This window comes from Saimiri boliviensis, chromosome 2, assembly GCF_048565385.1.
Source record: "Saimiri boliviensis isolate mSaiBol1 chromosome 2, mSaiBol1.pri, whole genome shotgun sequence".
Lineage (NCBI taxonomy): Eukaryota > Metazoa > Chordata > Mammalia > Primates > Cebidae > Saimiri > Saimiri boliviensis.
Window position 1 is genome coordinate 88,517,070 of NC_133450.1, and position 22,275 is coordinate 88,539,344.

Here is a 22,275-nt window from a genome sequence, read left to right on the forward strand (position 1 = left end):
TCAAGTGATTCTCCTACCTCAGCCTCCTGAATATCTGGGGTTAAAGGCATGTGCCGCCACACACAGCTAATTTTTTGTATTTGTAGTAGAGACAGGTTTCTCTTTGTTGGTCAGTCTGGTCTCAAACTCCAGACCTCGGGTGATCCACCCACCTTGGCCTCCCAAAGTGCTGGGATTACAGGCATGAGCCATCACACCCAACACTTTCCTTCCTATTTTCAAAACAGAATCTTGCTCTGTCATCCAGGTTGGAGTGCAGTGGTGTGATCTCGGCTCACTGCAATACTGCCTCCAGGATCTCAAGCCATTCTCATGCCTTAGCCTCCTGACTAGCTCGGACAACAGCTGTGAGCTACCACGCCCAGCTATTTCTTGTATTTTTAGTAGAGATGGGGTTTCGCCATGCTGCCCAAGCTGGTCTTGAACTACTGGGCTCAAGTGATCTGCCTGCCTTGACTTCCCAAAGTGCTAGAATTACAAGTGTAAGACACCACACTCAGCCTTTTTGTATAAACATATATATATATATATATATATATATATATATATATATATTAATATAAACCAGTAATTTAGTAAGAAAACTGTTGTCCTGAGTTCTTTGATCTGTTCTAGCAAGCGACTGAACCTGAGGAGGGGGTAGCGGCAACTTCAAATTTATAGGTGGTGGGTCAGAAATCACAGATGACAACCTGTAGATTGACATCTTAAGTGGGGGCAGTTTTGTGTGACTAACCTGTGGAGTCTGATGCTGTTTACAGGTGGATAGTGTCAAAATTGAGTTTAATTGTAGAACACCCAGTTCTTGTGTACCACAGAACTGAATTGTTATAGGAAAAGAAACCCACCCATCTGGTGTCAGAAGCGAAATACTGAGAGCGGTAGTAGAGTTTTTCCTCATAGGGTAGAGTATAGACGGGAAGTCATAAGCTATATATTTGACCTACATTGCCCTTTTGGCCAAGTTTATTTTAATGATCTGCCCTTGGGTTCTAACAAAAGATGCCATAAGAGCCTAAGTAGATCAGTATGCTAAGTACATTAATGTGTATCCTGTAGAAACTCCGTTGAGGCTACAGCTACCTAGATCTCTTGATGTTCTCTCTATGAGACCCTATGATAGTTCTTTCACAATTTAATGTCAAGAAAATGGCTCATTTTTAATGATCATTTGATTAAAAAGACTGTGAATTGATAATGTCTCCCATTTAGTTTGGTTGCCAGGAAGTCCAGGAGAAATATAAAATGAATTGATGTAGTCTCTCTTATTCTATATAATATGTATAGCGTATTTTTAATGTGGTCATGATAGTTTTCAGTGTTACACTTTCTCTGATCCTGCTTCTCTAGTCGTATGTATATTTTGCCATTGTTACATATCAGAAGTTTCCTTCTATTTCCCCCAAATATTTCTTAAAATAAGGTAAAATGTATATAAACACACAAAGAACACCCATAGTTTGTTTAAATCTAAAATACCTAGCATGGTGCCAGAATTTTAGCAGTTAACAACTGCTGATCTTTAGGGAGACACACTGCACCTGACAGAGAAGCAGTCTCTGACAGTCAGAGCTGGCTGGAGAAGAACTGCATGGTCCCTGTCACTGGAGGTATCTGTAAATAAACTGGATAAGCACTTCGGCCAACTTACTTAAGCCTTGGTTTCTTTAACTGGAAAATGGTAGTAATAGAATCTTGACCTCCCTTGGAGGTCACTGTGAATAGCATAAGTTGGTACATGTCAAGCTCGCAGGCTCTTAGCACAGTGATGCATATTTGAAAAAAGTAGCCTTTATTGTTAATGAGGACATGTGCATTGAAAGCTGTTTTATTAGCTTAAGTTCACTTCCAAACCTGATGGTTCTGTTGGGTTAGCAAGCCCTCGGTCATCAGAAGAACAGTGGACTTGGGAGTCTTGGACCAACCCTCCTTGTGCGGCTCATGTGGGAGGGATTTAAAGAGCAAATAAAGGACTGGATGGAGTGGCCTTTAGGCTTCCTCCCACCCCAAAGTGCATGATACTTTTGTTTCAAATCCATTCAGTCAGAGATGGTGTAAGTGTGTCTGGGAGATAAAAAAGTATTCTAATGTAATTTTACTAAAAGTTCTTCCTTCTTTCATGTGTAAATTTCACTTGGGACCTTATCAATTGAATATGAAAGCATTTTCCAGGGGAAAAAACAGTAAGAGGAGAATTGAGGAAATGTCTGAGAGCACTTCATGCCTTCCCGTCTATCTGTACATAAAGAGCTGCTTTCTTCACAGCTTTCCAAACACAGGCTGGCAACCTGATTACTTCCATTAGGCACAGACAGCACACTTCAAGCAAGGAAGCTGACCAGAACCCATGCCAAACATGATGGATGTTCCAGTTCTAGCACCATCACCCTTGCACCAAATCACTCCATTATGCACGCCCCCCCGCCCCCATTATTTTACAGTATTATGAAGGTGGTATCCTTCAGAAAATGGGCCACATCTAGAAAAAAAGAACACATAAGTTCCTTATATTTTGGCTGAAATGACCATAAAACTGCAGGTCTTCAATGCAGCCAAGGTAACCGTTTTTTCCCACTGACCTTTGTGTAAGGAGTTGTCAGGCACCGAACGGGGCTGAATTAATAGGTAGGACCTTTCCCGGAGATACAGAGGGCATGGGTTGAGTTCACAATTTTAAAGATGGATTTTTCTTTTCCATGAAAATCCCAAGAGAGGCATCTATTACAGAGGTTGGGACTACAGGTGTCACCCAGGGTAGGCCACAATATAGATTGTCCAGGTCCACCTCAAAGGAGAAGGAAACAGCAGTCGTAATGCAGGACATGTTTCAGCTTAATACTCCTGAGTTCAGCGAATACTTTGGTTAGAAACATGACTGGCAATCTCTTGTTGATAGTCTCTCCAAGCTGAGTGGGCAGGTCTGATGGCACGCAATGTGCAGCATGTGGCTGGTCACATAACGGGTACTATAAATATTTGTTAAAAGTTTCAAGTTGCCCCAGCTGCTCTCAAGTAATGGCTTTTATAAGCCCCAGACTTCCAGGAGCAAAACAAAATAAAACCAAACCAAAAGCAAGTGACCACTGCTCCCTCTGCCCTTGGAAAACCATAAAATAGACAAGAAAGTACATCAGCGATGCTACCCTAGGGGCACCCTGGCCCTGGCACCTTATGTCATCCTCCTCTTGTTCCCTCTGGCTCGGTACTGCATCACTGTTTTTCCTTCCTCCACAATTATGACCCAGATAGAGGAGGCAACATGACCAGGATACGCTGCACCACTAGGAATTCATAGCAAGATCAGGAAGAAGTGACTTGAAAACTCTCCGTGTTCTTTGGTTGCCTGCTTATCTTTTCTCACTCACTGCTAGAAGGCTCACTGTGGTTGACTGAGCCAAGGAAAAGATCTCCATGAAGTAGTTTCTGCAGCAATGGTATAAGAATTCAATCAGACATGTGACTACGTCTTCCTATTATTCATGATTTCAGTTATAAGGTAATGAGCAAAAGAAAGGTTATTCTGTTACTAGCTGCAACTGGGTACAGAAACCAGGTGCTATTTATTGAGAGTTATTGAACTGCTAGTATGTACCAAGCAGCATGGTAAGCACTGTGGGGGTAAATTAAGGTAAATTAAACAAACATCCCATGCACAAATTATCCTATGAGGGGGAATTAGACACCTACTTCTATCACGAGAGAGTGAAAAGTGAACCTAAGAGCTACAGATGCAAATTTTGTGAATTTTAGAGGAGCAATAATGTCTTCTGTTTACAGGTAACTACAAGGTTGCATGGAAGAAGTAGTGCATATGTTGGTCCTTAATGGATAAAAAGCATCTGGACCTGAGGAGGCGGAGGAAGTGCAGAGACAGTGGCAACAACCGTAGAGCAGAGGGGCATCTTTAGCCAGCAAATCTCTGTGGGACGGTACATTAGACTAAGAAAGCACCTGGCCATCACATTAGGTAGTTTGTTTATAACCGTGTATGTCCGATGACGCTCAAACACTTTTGCACAGAAACCTACTTGGTGTCACAAAAGCATAAGACTTCCTGGGTTACGGCCTGCATTTCCCCGCCTCCACTGGGCATTCTGGTTGTCAATGGTCACAGGCATGTTATGCTAGCCCAATCCTTATTCTCACTAGTTACACACGGGGCACTTGTAGCGTTGTTTAACTGTCACTGTGACATAAGCATATGCTTGCCTCTGGCTATTGTACAAGACAAGTCCTAATCCTATTGTTCTTTTCCAAGACAACCAATGTGATCTCTTGCCAAGAAGTATTTTTTAAACAACGTAACTCCCTCAGTTACCCTACTGGCCCTGTTATGAAGACACTTCACAGCTGTCTGGTTTGCTAGACAATCAATACAGTTGGAGAGGCCTGACACTCGTGCAAACACAGCCAGATCCTCTTTTCTCTGAAGTGAGAACGTTTACAAATACCTTCTTGAGCACATTAGAACAAGCATAGGAAACAGTAATTAGAATGGACTTCAATGCAAAATAGATCAAGCCTACAAAAGGAGATGGGATGGAGATATCCAGGCAACAGAAGTTTTGCATAGTTCCCCAAATTACATTCCTGTTGCAGATCAAAGGTCTTTTTTTTTTTTTTTTTTTCCAAACCACAACAAAGCACAAATTTGGAAGCCAAACTCCTCAAGGGCACTTAAGAATTATTTGGTAACTTTCCTGTTAAATTTGGAGTTTAGCTTACAAGCCTAAGGTATACCAAATAATGGCCTTTACTCAATCACTGCCTTAGCAAACAAAGCATTGTTTATGGGACTGGAGAATGACATCTACATGAGGTTTGAAGTATTTTATGTGCATAATTTGTTTCAAGGTCCACCGCCAGCCAGGCTACTTGTAATGCCATTCGTCAAGTAAATATTAATATCATCAACTCTGATTTTGACTCTGTTCTTCCTTGTGGGAGCCATTAGCCTAGAAGAGTTGAGCGAAATGTGTCTCCTATATTCCAAAGCTGAATGGTTTTTCCACTTAAAAAGGAAGACTCTTCCCTTTTACAGAACTGGCTCTCTCTTGTCCAGTCTAGCCTGTTCAAAGCCTTTTATGTGAAACAGTCAGCTTCCATATACCACAACCATGTATAATTAAAAAGTTTAAGGACGTTAAATGCAATACAGTATCCTGGATTCGATCCTGGAACAGAAAAAGGACATTAGTGGAAAAAACTGGTAAAATCAAAATAAAGTCTGGACTTCAGTTAATAGTAATGTGCCAATGTTAACTTCTGAGTTTTGGCAAATGAATCACAGTTATGTAAGATGTTAACATTGGGAGAAACTGGGTAAAAGGTATGCAGAAACTCTCTGCGCTATCTTTACAACTCTATGCAAATCTAAAAGGATTCCAAAGTAAACAGTTTATTACAAGCTTTACAGATGAACTTACACTTTGGAGAATAATTCACTGGCAGCGCTATGAGGGAATCTCTGTTATAAAGCACGCGTGCCATAGGAGAGTAAGCACTAGTGTAAGAGGTGGGAGCTCTATGTCTGAGGCCCCGGTCTACACATGCTTTAAGCTGTGATCTTGCATTGGCCATTTAACCTCCTGTCGAATGAATATCTGCATCTGTGAGATGCTCTGCGTCTCTCGCAGGAGTATTAGGAAGATCATATGCAAAGATGCTTTGGAGAATGCAATGAAAACCTAAAAGGATAACAAATTCAAAAGGTGGTCTAAGCAAGACGTCTGTTGGGTATCTTGAGAAGGTACAGAGCCATAATGTGCAGACAAACACACAGGCAGCTATTGTTTTGTCTTAACTCTGGAAACGGGACAGCAAGAGAACTTTTTGAATGGTACCCGAGGGACCACACTAGGGTCTCTCAGGGTGCACAGAACGTAGCAACCAAGTACAAAGTAGTGCAGTGAGAACAGCGAATGTTTTGCTTGGGATCTCCTAGAATCTCTGAAACTGGTGAGTGGAATCAACTCTCTAGCGACTGAGAGGTGATTCATACACAGGTGGAGGGAATCTTGTGATCCCAGATGCTAGCACCACTATTTGCTGATGTGTCAATCCAATTAATTAGTTCCTTCCTACGGCAGTACATCTGCTCTTTCTTGCACGATTCCCCAGCACCAACACTACCAAAGCCAACTCCTTAGCATGGTGCACAAGCTCCTTCACATCTGCCCCCTTTGGCTCCTCTCCTGGCCTGTCCTCCTTACCTCCAGCCATGCTCCCCTATGTACTGTTTCCAGAGTGCACATACTGTTTAGTGCTATGTGCTCTTCACCTGCTCTTCCTTGTCCCTGGGGTGTCCTTCCACATCCTCCTCACCAGTGCGGTCCCTACTCATCTTTTCTTTTCCTAATTCCTTCATTTATGGGCTCCCTCTCTTTCCTTCTTAGTTTTCATTTTTCACATCAAGTGCCATGTCTTTAAAGATTATTCCTTGATCTTTTGTCTCTCCCAATCTCAGCTGGTACCCAGAGACTCTTGTGCCCAGAACTTCCCCTCACTCACGATTCAAGTGTTCATCTCAGATTCTGACTCTCTCCCTAACACATCCTCCACACCAGATTGAGGTCTTCTATGGGTAAAGTGTGTGTGTGTGTGTTACAAAGTAGTTTTTGGAATAAATGAACAAATAAATGGTGACACCCCTTAGATCTAATCCAGAAGAATGCAGGTACTTCTAGAAGGCCAGGAAAATTTGGTATTACATGTTAAATGTTATTTCTATTAGAATAATTTCCAAGTATATTCATATAACTGTAGTGAGCTCACACAGTTCGGTATTATTAACAATATGCACAGAGTATTTTGCAGAATGACATAATGAGAATGACAACATTTTATGACTAAGTACCAGATAATGAAAGAAAATTAATTAATTCGCTGCTAAATGACTATACAAACTTAGTGGGGAAAGCTGCCATAGCTATTATGTGTCTAAGTTTGTTCTGAAATATAAAGTACCTTCCACTGAAAAACTCCCACCTCCAATTAGCTGTATTAGCTCTATTAAGTTGAAATACAGCTAGAGATATCCAGCTGCTGTTTTAAACATCCCCAAATAATACATTCTGGAGCAAAAAGCAAATTTTGTAGGTAATAGGTATAAAATACCAGGGAGTTTATCTTTCCCATAGTAATTCACAAAAAAAAAGGGCAAATAACGAATGCGAAGCAGTCTGTCTATCCTTCCATATATATTTGCCAATTAGCTTATAGGGAAGTCACCTAAAACAAATAACCTACTTTTTTTAATGTTAATATTAGTTTTACCAAGCCAAGGCCTGAAGTCCTGAAAAGGGATAAAGAAAAACCTACAACAGCTGTTTACCGTACATCTGGCATCCCTTCTTTGATAAATGCTCAAGAAAATTGATAAAATTCTCACAAATTCACTGTTACATAAAATTTATACATTTGAACAATACATTTTATAGGTTTTTTTTTTAATGGGGTAGATTATACTAAAATTCCCATTTTTTTTTTTAATGGGGGTAGATTATACTAAAATTCTGCTTATTTACAGACTGAAGCTGTGTCCTTGAGGGCATAGTTGAAGTTACGAACAAAATATTTTATCTTATTTTTTTCAAAAATATGTATTAAGCATCAACTAGGTACCAGGCACTGTTCTAGGTGCTGGGAGTACAGCAGTAAACAGAATAAACTTTCCAACTTTATATAGTTACATTGCAGATTAGGGGTCAGTAAACTACCATAAAGCGTCAGCAGAGTAAATATTTTTAGTTTCGTGTCAAGACAATCTTTTGTAAGACTCAGCTCTGCCATTGTGGTACAAAAGCAGCCATAGACAATACATGAAGAAATGAGCGTGGCTGTGCTCCAATTAAACTTCATTAATATAGACAGGCATGGGGCCTGATTTAGCATGTAGGCCACTGTTTGCTAACTCCTATTCCAGCTTAAAAAATTTCGTCTTAATCACCAAAGCTAAGTAGGGATATTATAGAATTTATGGAATGATTTACAGAATTATGAAAATTTAGAATTGAAAAAGGACATCTACTTATTTTAACCTTACTTTGTCCTGAGGAAGTAGCATCATGGTTAAGAGTGTGACCTCTGAGGTCAGCCTGCCAGTGTACAAATTCTGCTTTTTCACTAACGATAGGTGATTTGGGGCAGGTTATTTAATCTGTTATTTTTTCTCACTGAAAAAAGGAAGCAAATAATACCATCTACACTGCAAAAGACTCCTAAGGTAATCCAGGTGAACATTTATCAGGGTATATGGCTCACAGGGAACCCACAACAAAATTCTAGCTATTTATCCAAACAACAGCATCAACAGTAACAAAAACAGTAATGGTAACAACAAAAACACTGAGACTCAGAGAGGTGACAGGACTTGCAGAGGGTCCCATAGCTAGACAGTGTCCAAGTCAGGATAGGAACTCAGGCTCTATGCCTCCAAACTCAGGATCACTCCCTGTCCTTCCTGGATCTCAGTACATCATGCGATTCATGAGTAACAAACGCTGGGCTTGTCTACAAATAGTAGCAGGACTCACTCAGTTCAATTACCCCAGGAATTCTAGAGCTGGGCTGTGCTGTAAGGAGAGGCACTTCAGGGAAACTGACCTTTGAGAATTAACCAAATCTTTCTGTTAGAAATGCATCTGCTGTTGTCTCATCAGTATGTCCAATGGTGAGGATACCCGTGGAAATCACCCAGGAGAACAATATGGTCATTCTGGAAAAAAATTCTGCAGCCAGGGTAGATGAGAGAACCCAATCCCTCTAGGGATGAATGAAACCAGGCCTTCAGTAGTAGATTCACTGTGAACCAGAACGCCTGGAGGAGGTTAAACGTTTTGGCTTTTTCCACCCGATGGCAGGCTCCAGTGGACCACCCAAGGAGCCCTTTGAAATACAATTTTTTATGGTAATTATTTTCAAACGTTTGCTTATTTCACTTAAGGATCAGGTTTTCTAAAAACTTCTTTGAGGACCAGAGTTGTTCAGCATATTTAATCTAAGTTATCCACAGGGAAAGAGAAAAACCAGAGTTGTGAAAGCCAACGGTTTTATACCACCATACCCTTCTGAAGTCCCACAGATTTCTACTATTTCAAGCATATCAAGCCACAATAGCATAAATGTCCTTTCCAGGAACTTTAAGCTAATTAATTGTGAATGTGACAGCTAGAGTATGGAGAATTAATTTCCTGAGGTTGCTTCCCCCCCTCCACCCCACCACCAAAAAATGTCTTTCTTCTTAAGTTGACTTTCTGGGATCTATCATTTGTGGGCTCTGACAGGAAGTCGGAGGGCTAGAAGACCACCACACTTGTTGGAGTCACTCAGAATTCTTTTGACAAATGGTTTTGCTGACTTGAGACATCTGTCTGGTCCCTATTTGGCTTAAATCTGATTTTAAAATCTTTCTTCCTAGGCCAAAGATAATGTTCTTTTTGGAAATTGTGGACATCACTGCACTGACGCCCATACGCATCAACCTTTACGCATTTTTTAAAACCTCTGTTACCACATCAAGGTAATGTGATAAAAGTCAAACAACTTCCGTCTGCTTGAGACACCATGGATCGCACTTGTTGGGATTTTTGTTGATTTTCTTTTCTGAAATCATTTGGGCAAAGTACCATTTCCAGGTAATTGTCAAAGAGAAACTTCATCTAGTGTTTGTGCTTCAGTTATTTATTTGTTTAATACATATGTATGGGACATCTTTTATGCCTGAGAGTTATGCGGTATTTGATATCATGAAAACGTGGTTCTTTCCTCAAGGATTAGTGAGGCAAACACCTAGTTACAATGCAACATGCTAAGTGCTATTAAATTTTGTGGATATGGGACATGTTTTCACTTGTAAGTGGGAGCTACATGATGCGGACACATGGACACATAGAGCGGAACACCACGCTTGGTGCCTTTCAGACAGTGGAGGGTGGGAGGAAAGAAAGGATCAGGAAAAATTACTAATGGATACTAAGCTTAATACTTGGGTGATGAAATCTGTACATCAAACTGCTATGACACACATTTACCTATGTAACGAATCTGCACTTGTAGCCCTAAACTTAAAAGGTTAAAAAAATATGTTGTGGATATTGGTGGAGACTTTTTAGAAGAATGGACATCTCAACACAAGGCTGAGAAGTAGTTCAACGAGGCAAGTAAATGGGAAGCACACGCTAGGCTGAGCATGTATGAAATCCAAATGCAGATTCTAGGACCTCTTAAGACCTAATGGCGTATTACTGAACATTGAAAGCCTGTGTTTCTTTCACGTGCATGGTGTGGTACACTCTTATCCTTCTCATTTACCTCTCTCTCTCCCCAAAACTTAACATAGTGCCTGATATTTTATAAGAATACAATGATATCAAGTGAATGAATGAGTGTTCTTAAGACTTTTGGGGGGCATAAATGTTCTTCCCCTGAGATAGTAAGTTCTCTTAAGATAGGGTCTGAGACTGTTTTGATGTAATCCAAAGATAGCTAACTGATTTGGTATGAGAGTAAAAATGGCTGTTATTATTTTTAAAATCCAGGTAGATATTATCACTCTCATTGTTATTATAACACTGTTACCATATCCAAAAAATTTTAATGAAAACACCAAAGTTTACCTTAAAAATAACAAATCCATTCCAAATCTAAGAATCTGTTAACAATCAAGATCCATATTCACGGAGTTCTTGACACTTTACTACTTGAGAAACATTAGTAAAATAAATTAATAAGACACAGCAGTCAAAGCAATAAAAGAAAGATTTCACTTTCATGCTACGGAATTATGTCTGAATACACCCATAATTTCTTCCCTTTGCAGATAATGGTAAAATTGCCTAAATCATACACCAGTGGTGCTCTAATGAGACCCGATTTGGATTCACTTCTATTCAAGGCAAACTAACCGTATATAAATGCCTTGCTTCAAACATTCACAATATTATACAAACTTTCACAATAGATCCCACTGAAGTGAGTTTGGGCTGATGAAGAATAAGGTGTGGAGCCTAAATTAAGAATTTTCCAGTCTTAAGGAGGACAGTGTGACTTTTTCCTCACCAGCCTCCCGCTGTGGGGACACAGAGAGAGCTGTGAATTTTGCATTACCTGGGTGGTGGCTGGCGTGACTCAGAAGGAGGGAAAATCATGGCTCAGAAACTGAAGATGTGTTGAAACTGCTGTGATCCTTTGAGGGTCTGCCTGCTTGCTCTACAGTGGCTGAGTCCTGACCATCCTCGGAGGTCACTCCTGGTCCTGAAAGTCCTATTCCTCTGCTAGTACTTTTTAGCCTTCTTAGCTAAATTCTGACATTATTATAGCTCAAACCTCTGTCTGAAAACCTGGGCCCCACAGAAACAGCAGCTATCAGAAGCCATGTTCCTATAACAACCTACTGTACTTATTTTTCTAGATGAAGTTAATTGTGTCTGAGGTATTGTCTTTTCTCCCCAAGTTCGTGCAGTGTGTTGGTTAAAGAAAAATTCCCATTAGTTAGGTCTCCCTATCGGTATCCAGAATTGGTGTCTTATCCTACAACCTTTAGTTTTAATTTTCTTGATTTAAGCTCCCTGGATTCCAGAACTCCAGACCAATGGCACATCTGCTCATCAAGCCCCAAGTCAGCCACTCACTTGTCAGCTTGGGCAGGTTTTGGGACAGGATCTGAAGACCTCCAGTGACCTTTCTAGTTCTTGGAGTCATGATTTTTAAGATCTAGCTGGCGTTGGCCTTTTTGGCTACCCAGTTCCTCCACTACCCAAGTAGCAGACAATGTCCTGTGTGACAAAATCAAGTGTGTCCATGTGTTAGAAGCATATACTTAATCTCCACTAAGCAGCAGCAAAGAATGATCATCTGTCTTTGCAGGGGAGCAGGGGCTTACTGCAACAGAGAACCAGGGTAGTGTGGCCCACAGTGCTGAGTTTCAATCTTGTTGCTAGTTGCTAACCAGGTGGCCTTGAAGAAGGTTTTTTTTTTTTTTAAACCTTTCAAAACCTCAGTTTGTTCAACAGTAACATGAGATGTTACTGATAATTACGGTACCCACAAATCATGGGACTGTTGGGTAGAGTATGTGAGATAATATATTTAAAGCCTTTCACAGAGCCAGGCACACAATCAATGCTAGAAAATATTAGCCGTTCGTGTTAGTGTTATTTAGAGAAGAAAAAGCAAATAACTATCAAAAGTCAATAAAATGATACTCTAAACATCTAATTAAATGCAACTTGATCATCATATAACTGTATTATTTATATGATTTGAAGTATTTTTCCTAAAAAGAACAGTTAATTTCTTTGATGAATTATTTAGCTTACAGAAACAAATTTGAGGGCTCACTTTAAGAGGACAAGAAGTGGCACCAATGGAGATCAGACATAAGAGGATATCAATGAAATCTATGTCTAACAGGCTAATAGCACTGAGGTCAGCGTTCTGGAAATTCCTCTATATTAAAAGGAAATGCTTTTAAATGTTACTTAGCTGAAACAAATAGTTTCCTTTTTCACCACTTGTAAAATATGTCACAAACATAAACCTTCCACCTCTATGTACCATTTTAGAATGTTATTTCCTTTAAAAACAGACATACAAGTCATCCCCATGAATGTGGGATTGTCAACTGGGTCACTAGATGAAGGAGATTTTAAAAATCTGTGACTGCATTTCCTGTAAGCACGCTTTGAGGAAATGATCTGCTCCTTCACCCATGGGTCCTAGAATATGGTCTTGACTCAGACAAGTGTGTAAGGAGTAAGGGGCAGTTCTGCCTCCCTCAGAGGCTGAAGTTATTTCTTCCGACCAGTCATATCTCACTTTACTCTTTGGTTTCCGGGATCATTTAAGCATCAACTACTGGCAGTCCTGTTGGTCTATAAGCCGACGTATTTCTATTCCCTCACCCACTCCTCACCCTGGCACTGGTTTGGCATCTACCTCTTCATTCTATCTTACTCTTGGTCCTAATTTCTTAACAATGATTTCTATTAGGTCAACCCTATTGTCATTTGTATAGGTCAAAACCATTGAATTTCAACAACTTCATTTGAGTCAACCTATTTTTCCCATTGTTAGTTTATGGATTTGTTGTAGGCCAACTCAAAGCCTCTGGAAAAGGAGAAAATATATGCATATAGCAATAATCAGCAATAGACTGTTTTTTAATAGATATTCAACATAACACAAAGAAATTAAATTTAATATATGTCTGACCTGAGAAAGCCAGAAATAACAAAAATTTGCCAGTGGGTTTAACTTTTTTTCCTTAGGGTATGCCTTGCTTTAAAGGTAAGGCAGATACCAATCTACAAAACAAATCTTGCCACCTGACACCTCAGCCTCCATCTCTTACCCCTATTTTAACCTCAGGGCCTCTTCTGTAGACCCCACTATGGGCTCCTCAACAGTTAGACAAATGCTGATCTAAACAAGGATTAATAAGGAGTTGAAAACAATGCTCTGTGCTCTGCCTTTCTCACACTGAGTCTTATGACTCAACTTCATCATGATCTTCCGACCCTTACTGTACCTTCCTTATCGTCAGCCTCGCCTCTGCTTTTGGACCACACTTATCTTTCTTCCCCGTGCCACACCACACTCCTATGGCCTCCTAAGCTGCATGCCTCCTGCCATTCCCAGGTCTGGACACAGCCAGCATGGCTGTCTCTGCTGGGGGCTGGAAACAGCCCCACTAGAGAGAGACCCTCACCAGGCCAGGAGGCCCCAGACAGGCACCTCTGACCAGCCCTGCTGGGACCCAGTGCTACTGGCCCTGTTTCTCCCAAAGGGTTTTCTCAATATATTCAACGGTCCTGAAATCTCTACTCCACCCGTTGGATGAAACACCATTTTACCATAACTTAGAAAATCAGGATATGGCTTAAACTATAAGGCTGGCCATCAGAGCTGAGGCTCAAAGCACATTTCTAAACACAAAAAGGCCACTCTGTCACTGTCATTTCATTTTTAACAAACCTCTAGCCTTTCTTTTACCACCAAAAAACAAGAAGACAACAAGAGAGACAGAGAGAAAAGAGAGTGGGAGTAATAGGGAAAGTGTTAGAAAACAGTGACATTAGGTCGGGTGCGGTGGCTCAAGCCTGTAATCCCAGCACTTTGGGAGGCCGAGGCGGGTGGATTACGAGGTCGAGAGATCGAGACCATCCTGGTCAACATGGTGAAACCCCGTCTCTACTAAAAATACAAAAAATTAGGTGGGCATGGTGGCGCGTGCCTGTAATCCCAGCTACTCAGGAGGCTGAGGCAGGAGAATTGCCTGAACCCAGGAGGCGGAGGTTGCGGTGAGCCGAGATCGTGCCATTGCACTCCAGCCTGGGTAACGAGAGCAAAAACTCCGTGTAAAAAAAAAAAAAAAAAAGAAAACAGTGACATTTTCTGAACAAAGGTTGCATTAAAAAGCATCTTTGCGGCAGAGAGACCACTCACGAAGGAAACAGCACCTCAAACCAGGGGGCCGTTCACCAAAAGAGAGTTGCCATTTGAAGCTCTTTGCAAAATGTTTTCCTGCGTCTGCTTTCCCTGGTTCACTACAAAACTGATGAAAAATAAAGATGATAAATATGTTTACACAAAAAGAACCCATTCAATAATTCATCACCTTGTTGGCTTACAATATAACTACTCCAAAAGAAATGTGTTTTCCTACCCGCTGACCATGAATGGACACCTGAGACTTAAATACGGCTCAGAGCATTGTCTTCCTGTGCACGTGTTCCGGAACTGTCCCCAGCAAGCTGCCTGTGCCAGTTAACCCAGGTGGGGCTTCCTCCTTGATTTGCCCTGCTGTTCTGTATCTTCCTCCTCTCATCTTCCACCTCCCACTACAACACATGCTGGCGAACACCCAAAGTTTTGTTTTGCTGCAACCACTAAAATTCACTAGACATGGAATTACAGTGTTTTTCAGCCTAGAACAGCATTCTCAATTAGGGGCAATTTTGTCCCCCAGGGTATATTTGGCAATGTTTGAAGACATTTTTGATTACTACAACTAGGAGGGCAGTATGCATTGACCTCTAATGGGCAGAGGTCCGGGATGCTGCTAAAAACCATCCTACAATGCACCAGACAACCCTTCATGATCAAGAATTTTCTGGACCAAAATGTTAGTAGTACTGAGGCTGAGAAACTCTAGCCTAAATGGAATACAGTAATAACCATCTGCTAGGCCAAAGCCTAGGGTGGGAAGCAAGGATAGGATTTTCCCAGAACTACCCAGCTTGGAGGTGGTAGAGCTATATGTGGCTCTCAGGTTAACTAGTGCTATACATTTCCTCTACAGCATGTTTATTCTAAAAGGACTTATCCTTCAGATGGAGCTTAACTACACGCACACATACACACACACACACACACACACACACACACAGTCTGGAAGGATACACACCTAGATGTAATTGATGATTACTGCTGGAAATAGTAGGATTTTACTGTTTTTCCCTCCTTGTTCTGATACGTCCAGCCTGGATTTATTTGGTTCGTTATGATTTGTTACTTTTGTTTTGCTTTACAATAAGCACTTCTGCTTTTATAAACACAAAGAATAAGATACTATTTTTATTTTGAAAACCTATATATGGAGGCCAAGGTGGGCAGATCACCTGAGGTTTGGGGTTGGGAATTTGAGACCAGCCGGGCCAACAGGATGAAAATCTGCTTCTACTAAAAATACAAAAAGTAGCTGGGCATGATGGCAGGCGCCCATAATTCTAGTTGCTCAGAAGGCTGAGGCAGGTGAATCATTTGAATCTGGGAGGTGGAGGCTGCAGTGAGCCGAGATCGTACCACTGCACTCCGGCCTGGGTGACAGAGCAAGACTCTGTCTACAAAAAAAAAAAAAAAGGAAAAAAAGAAAAACTATATAAAATACAGTCAAATTTAGCTTGATTAATATTTATTGCTGGTGTGAGGACAGCAAGAACAGCATTACAGAGTCATATAGAAAGGATGGATACATGGTACAAATAGGGACTCTTCTAAAAAAACAGACAACATGGATTCAGAGTATTAAGAGTGTCCTGTTGTTGACTTAGCAATTTCTCTGTAACGGATTTGTCCCAATGAAAAAGGGATGTCAAAGATGTCTATAAAGAAAGCTAAGTGAAGTATTATTTTATAACAGAAAAACAACGGAAATAATTGAAGTATCTAATATATGACGGGCTTAATAATAGTCTGAGTGAACAAAATATATAAATTAGAAAGTGTTGGTTTAACCCCAAATATATGCAAATTGTGGAATACTATGCAGCTGTTAAAGGTCACGTTTTCCATTATTTCAGTGTGGATCTCCCCATTAAACTAAAGTCCATGAGGCCAGGGATCCTGCCTTTTCAATTCCTTCTGCATCCCTGGTATCCAAAGCAGTTCATGCAGGAGGTATGTAATAATTATTGTTGAATGACTAAAATGAATAAATGAATATGGTTATCGATCAGTGACAGTATTACAGATACTTAGAAACTTTCTATTTTTCTACTAATATGTTTATGTTTCCAAGATTCTCCAATAAGCATGTGTTACTTTTATAAGTAGAAGATAGATCATATTGTTTGTGCAAAAAGTAAAGGGACACAGAACTTCAGTTTAAAAAAGAATGCAGTACAAAAGAGCATAAGAAAGAGCACTGAGTGTACTTGGGAAGCCCATTCCACGATGCAACTGAAGGATATAATGATTTGGCTGCCATGCATTGAAAATGTGGGGGTTATATATAGCCAATTGATGGCTAGCACTCCTTTGTCAAACTGGTTTTCTCTCCAGCATTCTTCCCTGATTTGAGCTTTTCTTGCACTGGTAACACCAAGAGCTAAAACAATGGAGAAGCTACAAATCAGATTCGTTGGGCAGAGACTCTAATGGCCCCCACAGTATTGGAGGCATTGTAGCAGCGGTAGAAGCTGGGGTGCTTTCAACTGGATTGCGTCTATGGCTGACAAATGGAATAAAAGAGCTATGCTGTAGTGCTCAAAATAGAACAACAACAAAAAAAAGTATCCCAAAGAGAGAGAGAGAGAGAGAGAAAGAGAGAGACAAGAAGAAGAAGAAAATGGCACAGACATGAGAGGCCAGCTTCTGGAACAACCTAAAAAGACAATGTTAACCCAGACCGATGAATATGATTCTCACATCCTTTGTAGAACTTTTTTTTTTTTTTCTCCACAAATGCCTCTTTGGCTTTGGGACTGCAACCCTGAAAAATGTCATCTGCCCACTTCCTGGAATGACTGGATCCTTATGTTACCCAGCAGAAAAAAAATGCCTGGTGATTTTATGTATATTTGACTACTTGTGGTCATCTGGGTGAGGTGATTAAAGAAACAAACAAGTCTAAAAATATAAGTCCATGTATGTGTATGGAGAGAGAGCAAAAGAATAAGAGTCCCAAAAATCTAAGAGGGTTACAGGGAAAGAGACAGGGACATGTGGACAGCCTACAAAACAGGGTGGGTCCCGCAATAACATCATGGGGAAGAGTTAGCAGTTACTGAAGTCATCTGAGTTTACTGGCTCTGTTATGGTCCTTTGTCAAAACCCATCCTCTCTTGCCTTCTTCATCCCCCCAAAACCTTGAGACAATATTTCTTTTCTTTTTTTTTTTTTTTTTGAGACGGAGTTTCGCTCTTGTTACCCAGGCTGGAGTGCAATGGCGCGATCTCGGCTCACCGCAACCTCCGCCTCCTGGGTTCAGGCAATTCTCCTGTCTCAGCCTCCTGAGTAGCTGGGATTACAGGCACGCGCCACCATGCCCAGCTAATTTTTTGTATTTTTTTAGTAGAGACGGGGTTTCACCATGTTGACCGGGATGGTCTCGATCTCTTGACCTCGTAATCCACCCGCCTCAGCCTCCCAAAGTGCTGGGATTACAGGCTTGAGCCACCACGCCCGGCCGAGATAATATTTCTTTACCAAGAGAATAATCCTTTTCTCCATCAATTAGAGCTATAGCTCAAGATGAAAACAGTCCTCAGAAGAGCATGGGAGTCATGAGTATCTCATTGTCTTTGAGCACAGGTTTTAGAGACACACAGCAAAGGTGACTGGGAATCTAGGGGTGAGAGAAAGGTAGGAGTCACTGAAGGAATAATAGGCCCCCAAAACAAATGTCGTTTTTCTTACAGTTTGGCCCATAGCGAGCCCTGTCTTTAAAAGCATCATTTCATTCTAAGAAAAGAGCATATGGGACTATAGTAGATTAAAGATGGCTATACATTTTTGACACTCCCTTTGTTGAGAAGTGGGTTTGCTTTGCTCTGGCCTTGAATCTGGGCTGGTCTACAATACTTTGACAAATAGCGTACAGTGGAAGTGAAGCCATGCCCATTTGGGGCTCAGCCTACAAGAGAACTGGTAACTTCCATCATGCTTTCTTGTAGCCCTGATCTTCCACATAAGAAGCCAAGTGCTCTGTGGTAGAACCATGGTGAGATAACCTGAGAAAACCCGGGGTGTGCAGTTGAACCCCAGACTTCCAGCTATCCCTGCCAAGTTACCAGATATACAAGTATTGCCATCTTCGACTCTTTAAACCAGCCTGGCTGCAGCTGAATACCAACAAGTGACTCTAACTGATGCTAGGCAGAACAGAAGAATGGACCAGCCTAGCTCCGCCTGAATTCCTGACCCACAAAACATTGTGAGATACAACAAAATGGTTGTGGTTTTGGCTAAAGAATTCTGGAGTACCACATTATACAGTGATAGACAGTCTGGTCCAGGCAAGAGGATGACAATGTCTGCCTACTTTCAATGTTGACTTTGCCTCAAAAATATATCTATTTCAGACAGATGGACTATATAGAACACAACTTGTACTCCTTATGCAATGCAGTACAATGCAAATGCTATCTGTTTGTCTCAGTGCCATTCTTAGCCTTGCCATTTGCACCATAGTATATAACTTTGGCAAACTACTAATTTCTTTGAGCCTCAACTTCCTCATGTGTAAAACAAGGATAACAACATTGCCTTGATGGAATGGTTGGAAGTGTTAAATGAGAAAGCGAATGTGAAGCACAGAGCTCAGGAAGAGGTGTGCACAGCCTGTGCTCCCTGAGCCATCCTGTCTATGCTAATTTCCAGTGTTCAAATCTCAGGCAGCTTCTCTGCTGCCTCATTTCCTGGTCACTCTGACTTTTACTAGGGAATCACTTCCCCACTGCTTGTGACATTTTAACCTGACTGGCTGTTAGACCTTCAGCAAACAGAGGGAATCTTTAAGAGACCATATCTGGTATCCAAAAGGTTCTTCAGCAGCAGAGAAGTTGTTACATGTGGAGAGGACAATTCCCCAGTAAAATCAAATGACATGGTTTGTTATAAGGCAGGTAATGTAAACATCCATAATATGAACAGTAAAAAAAGATCAAAAGGGAGTGCTAAGAATTGAGATGGTAAGAAAAAGAATAAGAAGGTTCTAGCTTGGGATTTTGTTTAAGTGACTGGACAAAGGTGAGCAGGTGGGGGCCCCTGGGTATATTTCGTATCTCCCTGTCTTACAGCTCACAGGGGTTGAGGACTAGATCTCCAGGGTTATACACTGCAATGTCTTTTGCCTACAACCAAGTGCAGAAATATCCTACGTGAAAGCCCAAATCCCATGCGCGGGTGGTTCCTGTGGAACTTTTCCTTGCACTTGCGTATGTTAAACTCCTTATAGAGTCAGCCTGCCAAGGGCCACCCGGTGACAACCATGGATTTCAATTCCTCCTGCAAAATAAGTCAACCCATTTGCTTAGTCAGTACAGACAGCTTTGATCTCCATCTGAGGTGGGTCTAACAGTAATGAAAAAAGCAACTTTTCTTGCATGAACAATTGTAAGGATGATGAAAGAATCAAAACTCTTAACAACTCAGGACATTACTAAAAGGACTATGTCCTCATCCAGGTTTTCCAGTGGGGATATTTCATAGTTACAACTTCTTCCTGGACAACCGAATCTCTTTCTGAAATGGTTTGGCACACCTGCTAAGTGTTTGTGGCATAGGCTTGGAAGACGACCGGGAACTTTGAAATTCCTACCATTTGTAAAGACCAGAGGAGACTCACAGTTACCGCACTTAAACCTAACAGCCCCCTAGAACAACATCATCTGTGACTATCTCTCTTGTGCTCCTCAGCTACAAGATCGTCTTCCTTGATAGTTTTTATTGCTTCTGGAAGTAATTTGCTCTTCATCTAGTTATCACAAATGAAAACCAAGACAGGTCAGAAGAAGGCTGGCTTCTTTGTCAGCAAGATACTTCCCTTTGCCAGAGCCGAGAAAGAGAGAGCTGGAATTAGAAAAAAAATGTTTCAAGTCCCTTTCTGACGTCTGTGATCTTTTAACAGAGATGTAAAGCATATGAGATTTGCAACCTTTCGTGGCCTGAAGGGATCCAGTTATTTGGCCAGTTGTAAAGACATACTCTTGTTCCTACTCTCCCGGTCATGCTGTCATGGGGGTGCACGCCTGTTTTATGATAAAAGGAAGCCAAACTGGGTTTTTACAGGAATTTCAGAAGTCTCAAAATTATTGAAGACTCATACCAGGATGAAACCCAAGCTCCTCAAACCAAAGTGAAGCAAATGTGACATATTATAGACAAGAGCAGAGGAGCAAGAAGAAAGAGAAGGGAATGGCAAAGAAGCAAGGGTACACGATGAATAGGAAAAAAGCATCTTTTCATGCACGTTGGATGTAACTCCTGGGACATCTATTTCTTTCTATGTGGTTAAACGTTCGTGGTTATTTGGCATTTGGCCGGGCAGAATGGAGGGAAGGGTTTTTTTAAAAATAGTCCACTCTCTTTGGCACAGGACAGTACTAGCATGAAAGGCTGGTTGTTTCAAAGGACGAATCCAGGCTGTGGAGCTGTCCTGCAAACACTGAATCATGACCTTGCCGGCAACTGGCTGTGGGCATCAGCAGGAGATGATGTAGAAGCTCCAGCAATGGTATTTTGTTCCACCTAAGACCAACCACATTCCCTCACATCTTACTTCACATAGTCTAGCACTCCGTGTAGTCCAACATGGGCATCTAAGAGGCAGCAGGCTAATGAGAACCCCAAATGAAGAAAATCTAAACATTAGCCCTACTTAGCCAATAAAAGGTAGCTCCAGCTAACCCAGCCAGAGCTTTAGGAAAGAGCCCAGGAATGTCTCTCACCATCCCTACCCTGCTCCTTAACCTGCCCCTTGTTCACGAGGCTCCTGACCTCTGCTCACCTCATCCATACCCGGCCGCAGATGCTGGCTGATTGGCTGGATGCACAGCACTTAAAGGAGCAAGGGCTTTCGGTTGTCATTGTTGTTGTAGCTGTCCTTGTGCTCCATCAACTCCAGGCGAGTATTTCAGGGCCCCAGCTGGATGGCCCCAAACCTGTCAGCTCTGACCACTCCACCTCAGGGGGCACTGGCCTGACAGGAAGCAGTTTCTGGAGAAGGTGTTTCTACCACGTTCTTTTGGCGTGACAAAGAGGACACGTGTGAGTGCTAAGGGAGGGTTACACAGGGTGAAGAGGGAGAGGAAGATGATGTGTGCACACGCACACACACACACATGCACACACACTCACACTGGCAATCTTCTCAGGGAAGGCAGCTGATGATCATGTTTCTGCAACGGAATAAAATCAAACCCAAATCACAAGGTAACAGCAGCTGTCTGGCCCGCCCTACACATGGCATTTCTAGGCACAGTGTGGCCGATTATATCCTTCACCCCATGGCTCTTTCAGCCCTGCTGTTTCTGGCTCTCCTCAAAATTCTCTTTCCCTTTAAGACATCAGGTGGGCGCTTGTCAATTAGAGTGAGCCACAGAGAAAAGCTGTCTGTGCCCTGGGAGAGATGAACCTGCTTCTTGATGAGCCCTTCCTGAGCCAGCAGCACGTCTACTGCGCAGAGAGGATGGGACAGAGATCCCACTAGGGGATGGGCAGAAGGAGCCTCATACTCCTGCTCTGAGGAGTGGGAGGGTGGGGGCAGAAGAGGAGCCTTCACCACAGAAAAGCAATGTGTCTTCAATGCACAGAAAGCCACTGGGATCAGAAGCGTTCACGCTGTAAGACATGCATCAGGAAAATGGGGCCACCTCAGAGGCACCTCTGCTGACCCTTCTCTGCCACCCCTACCCCGTGCTCAGGGTCACGGTTGCCCCCCATGTCCCACACTCATCCTGTGTATGCCCGCCATTACCCTGGCTACAGCGGACGACTTCTCACTTGACGAACTTCTCCAGGCAGGAACGAGATTCTCCGGTGCTATGCTTCTAG

The 22,275-nt window shown here is 41.8% G+C and overlaps 1 protein-coding gene across 1 annotated transcript in view; it reads right to left on the reverse strand.

Moving 5' to 3' along the window:
• Window positions 1–22,275, reverse strand: part of RORA (RAR related orphan receptor A) — a 739,946-nt gene that overhangs the window by 380,612 nt on the left and 337,059 nt on the right. The gene's annotated exons all lie outside the window — the stretch shown is intronic.